Genomic DNA, 5149 nt, shown 5'->3' on the forward strand with positions numbered 1-5149 from the left:
TTGGAAGGCTAGCTGCTTGTCTAGCCACCTTATCAGCATAAGCATTGCCCAGAGCAATGGGATCTGATGCCTTTTTTTTTCTTTGTACCTTCTTTTTATTATTATTATTATTATTATTATACTTTAAGTTCTAGGGTACATGTGCATAACGTGCAGGTTTGTTACATATGTATACTTGTGCCATGTTGGTGTGCCGCACCCATCAACTCGTCAGCACCCATCAACTCGTCATTTACATCAGGTATAACTCCCAATGCAATCCCTCCCCCCTCCCCCCCNCGATTAGGCCTAGTGGAACTGCCATCAATAAACTAAGTGTGTTCAGGGTGAGGAACACGAAAGAATTTGAGGAAATGGAGTGAATGTCAGGTGACCAGAGAGACAGTCATGGGGGTCAGGTGTGGTATCAGGAATAATGTGGGAGGCTGGATTGAAGTCTGGGCCAGGAACAATGGTAATTGTAGGAGACTCAACAAAGAGTGCGTACAGCTGAAGGAGCCGAGGAGCAGAAAGTATATGCGTCAGGTGGGAGGAAGAAAACAGATTTTGGAAGTTATGGGAGCTGTAGAGAGTGAGTTGAGCATAGTTTGTAATTTTGAGGGCCTCTAGAACTAGTAGGGCGGTGGCAGCCACTGCACGGAGACATGATGGCCAGCCTAAAACAGTAAGGTCAAGTTGTTTGGACAAAAAGGCTATAGGACATGATCCTGGTCCTTGTTAAGGATTCCGACTGCCCTAACCATGCCTAGGAAGGAAAGGAGTTGTTGTTTTGTAGAAGGGATCAGGGTTTGGGAGATTAGCCAGTCACGATCAGCAGGGAGAGCACGTGCGTTTTTATAAGAATTATGCCGAGATAGGTAACAGATGAGGAAGAAATTTGGGCTTGACTGAAGGAATGGGGGCTGTCTGTGAAGCCTTGCGGCAGTACAGCTCAGGTAATTTGCTGAACCTGACGGGTGTCAGGGTCAGTCCAAGTGAAAGCGAAGAGAGGCTGGGATGAAGGGTGCAAGGGAATAGTAAAGAAGCTTGTTTGAGACCCAGAACAGAACACTGGGGTGTGGAGGGAGGAATTGAGGATAGGAGAGTGTATGAGTTTGGCACCACGAGGTGGATAGGCAAGACAATTTGGTTGATAAGACGCAGATCCTGAACTAACCTGTAAGATTTATCCCGTTTTTGGACAGGTAAAATGGGGGAATTGTAAGGAGAGTTTATAGGTTTTAGAAGCCCGTGCTGTAGCAGGTGAGTGATAACAGGCTTTAATCCTTTTAAAGCGTGCTGTGGGATGGGATATTGGCGTTGGGCGGGATAAGGGTGATTAGGTTTTTATGGGATGGTAAGGGGTGCATGATCAGTCGCCAAGGAGGGAGTAGAAGTGTCCTATACTTGTGGGTTAAGGTGGGGAGATACAAGGGGAGGATGCGAAGGAGGCTTTGAACTGGGGAAAAAAGTTGGCAATGAGGTGTGGCTGTAGACTAGGAATAGTCAGGGAAGCAGATAATTTAGTTAAAATATCTCGGCCTAATAAGGGAGCTGGGCAGGTGGGGATAACTTAAAAAGAGTGCATAAAAGAGTGTTGTCCAAGTTGCCACCAGAGTTGGGGAGTTTTAAGAGGTTTAGAAGCCTGGCCGTCCATACCCACAACAGTTATGGAGGCAAGGGAAACAGGCCCTTGAAAAGAAGGTCATGTGGAGTGGGTAGCCTCCGTATTGATTAAGAAGGGGACGGACTTACACTGCACTGTGAGAGTTACCTGAAGCTCGGCGTCTGTGATGGTCCAGGAGGCTTCCGAGGAGATGGGGCAGCGTCCGTCTTCAGCCGCGAAGTCAAGAAGATCTGGGAAGGAGTCAGAGAGCCTTGGGCCAGAGCTTCAGGGGCTCCGGGAGTGGCTGCCAGGTGAGTTGGACAGTCTGATATCTAGTGGGGTCCAGCACAGATGGGACATGGCTTAGGAGGAATCCCGGGCTGTGGGCATTCCTTGACCCAGTGCAGCCAGATTTCTGGCACTTGAAGCAAGCTCCTGGGGGAGGAGGTTCTGGAGGAAGCCCTGGCAGCTGCGGTTCAGGCATTTGGAAGTTCTTGTGTGCTGGAGATGTGGCTGGGGTTTGTGTCACAGTGAAGGCAAGGAATTGCAACTCAGAAATACATTGCTACTTGGCTGCCTCTATTCTATTATTGCACACCTTGAAGGCGAGGTTAATTAAGTCCTGTTGTGGGGTTTGAGGGCCAGAATTTAATTTTTGGAGTTTTATTTAATGGCGGGTGCGGATTGGGTAATAAAGTGCATATTTAGAATAAGACGGCCTTTGACCTTTTAGGGTCTAGGGCTGTAAAACATCTAAGGGTTGCTGCTAAGCGGGCCATGAACTGGGCTGGGTTTTTCTATTTGATGAAAAAGAGCCTAAATGCTGATTTGGGAGAGGTCGGATAAAGAAAAAAGAAGCATTAACTTTGACGATGCTTTTAGCTCCAGCCACCTCTTTAAGAGGAAATTGTTGGTCAGGTGGGGGAGGGCTAGTCACGGAACGAAACTGTAAACCAGACCCGGTGTGAGGAGAGTAGGTGACAGATTATAGGGTGGGGGAGCAGAGGCTAAGGAAGAATTGGGGTCTGGCTCAGCCTGGCGAGGAGCAGCCTGAGGAGAAGGGGAGAGGTCAGACGGGTCTGTAGAAAAGGAAGACTAGAAAGAATCAGCGACGCTTGGGGTTGGGACAGAGGGGACAGGCGGGCGGGAAAGAAGGAGGATTTGGGAACAGAGACTAGGGAGGGACCGATGTGTAAAAGAATGCCTGGACCTCAGGCACCTCAGACCGTTTGCCTATTTTACGACAAGAATTATCTAGATCTTGTAGGATGGAAAAATCGAAAGTGCCGTTTTCTGGCTATTTGGAACCCTTGTCGAGTTTGTACTGGGGCCAAGCGGTGTTGCAGAAGAAAATAAGACACTTAGATTTTAGGTCAGGTGAGAGTTGAAGAGGTTTTAAGTTCTTGAGAACACAGGCTAAGGGAGAAGAGGGAGGAATGGAGGGTGGAAGGTTGCCCATAGTGAAGGAGGTAAGTTTAAAGAGAAGGGTAGAGGCATGGAGAAGGGAGTGGGGAGCAGCCCTGGGCTGCAACGTGGGTGAGAAGCCAAAGCAGGCATCCCTGCAATTGACTTGCCACCAAGGGAGCGTGGGTGAATGACCAAAGCAGGTGTCCCCGTGGAGATCAGACACCAATGGAACGTGGGTGAATAATCAGAGAGGTGTCCCCGCAATGATTAAACACTAAGGGCTGCCTTCCCAAGTCTGTGACCGGCGCCGTAGTTTTGGGTCCATGGATAAAATGTCTCTCCTTTGTCTCTACCAGAAAATGAAAGGAATTGAAATTAAGAGAAGGGAGAGATTGACGTGTGGCGCCAAGATTGAAAGGAGAAAGAGATTGAGGGATAATGAGAGAGGTTGGAGAAGAGAGTAAAAAGAGGCCGCTTACCGGATTTAAAATTGGTGAGATGTTCTTTGGGCTGGTCGATCTGAGGACCCGAGGGAGTAGGTGGATCTTTCTCACGGAGCAAAGAGCAGGAGGACAGGGGATTGATCTCCTAAGGGAGGTCCCCTGATCTGGTCACTGCACCAAATTTCGTGTGCATCCATGTGAAGAAACCACCAAACAGGCTTTGTGAGAGTAACAAGGCTGTTTATTTCACCTGGGTGCAGGTGAAGAGAGTCAGCAAAGGGGATGGGGTGGGGCCGTTTGATAAGATTTGGGTAGGTAAAGGAAAATTACAGTCAAAAGGTGTTCTCTGGTGGACAGGGGTGGGGGTCACAAGGTGCTCAGTGGGGGAGCTTTTGAGCCAGGATGAGGCAGGAAAAGGAATTTCACAAGGTAATGTCATCACTTAAGGCAGGAACTGGCCATCTGGATGTGTACGTGCAGGTCACAGGGGATATGATGGCTTAGCTTTGACTCAGAGGCCTGACATTTTGGATTTGTGTCCCCACCCAAGTCTCATGTCAAATTGGAGGAGGGGCCTGGTGGGAGGTGATTGAATCATGGGGCGAATTTCCTCCTTGCTGTTCTCATGATAGTGTTGACAAAAGAGTCAAACTCTGTGAAATATTTGAAGAGATTTGTTCTGAACCAAATATGAGTGACCATGGCCTGTGATGCAGCCCTCAGGAGGTGCCGAGAACGTGTGCCCAAGGTGGTCGGGTACAGCTTGGTTTTATAGATTTTAGGGAGGCATGAGACATCAGCCAAATACATTTAAGAAATACATTGGTTTTGTCCAGAAAGGTGGGACAACTCAAAGTGGGGACTTCCAGGCTGTGGGTGAATTTAAACGTTTTCTGGTTGACAATTGGTTGAGTTTGTCTAAAGACCTGGGATCCATAGAAAGGAAATGTTCGTTGAGATAAGACTGTAGAGCCTGAGGTTCTTTTGAAGTCTCATAGTGGCTGCCCTTAGAGACAATAGATGACAAGTGTTTCCTAATTAGATCTTTTTTTTTTTTTTTGGATATAAGGAATAAGTTTTAATGTTCATTAGCAGAGTCAGGTTACTACAATAAACAACGATGTATATTTCAAAATAGCTAGAAGAGAGGAGTTGAAATGTTCACAACACATAAAATTGATAATTACTCGAGGTGGTGGATCCCCTAAATGCATGACTTGATTGTTACACATTCTGTGCATATAACAGAATATCACATGTACCCACAAATATGTATCTTTTTTTATTATACTTTAAGTTCTAGGGTACATGTGCACAATGTGCAGGTTTGTTACATATGTATACATGTGCCATGTTGGTGTGCTGCACCCATTAACTCGTCATCATTTACTTTAAGTATATCTCCTAATGCTATCCCCCCCGCCCACCACAATAGGACCCGGTGTGTGATGTTCCCCTTCCTGTGTCCAAGTGATCTCATTGTTCAATTCCCACCTGTGAGTGAGAATATGCAGTATTTGGTTTTTTGGTCTTGCAATAGTTTGTTGAGAATGATGGTTTCCAGCTGCATCCATGTCCCTACAAAGGACACGAACTCATCCTTTTTTATGGCTGCATAGTATTCCATGGTGTATATGTGCCACATTTTCTTAATCCAGTCTGTCACTGATGGACATTTGGGTTGATTCCAAGTCTTTGCTATTGTGAATAGTGC

This window comes from Rhinopithecus bieti, unplaced genomic scaffold, assembly GCF_001698545.2.
Source record: "Rhinopithecus bieti isolate Rb0 unplaced genomic scaffold, ASM169854v2 scaffold_18153, whole genome shotgun sequence".
In the NCBI taxonomy this organism is placed as follows: Eukaryota; Metazoa; Chordata; class Mammalia; order Primates; family Cercopithecidae; genus Rhinopithecus; species Rhinopithecus bieti.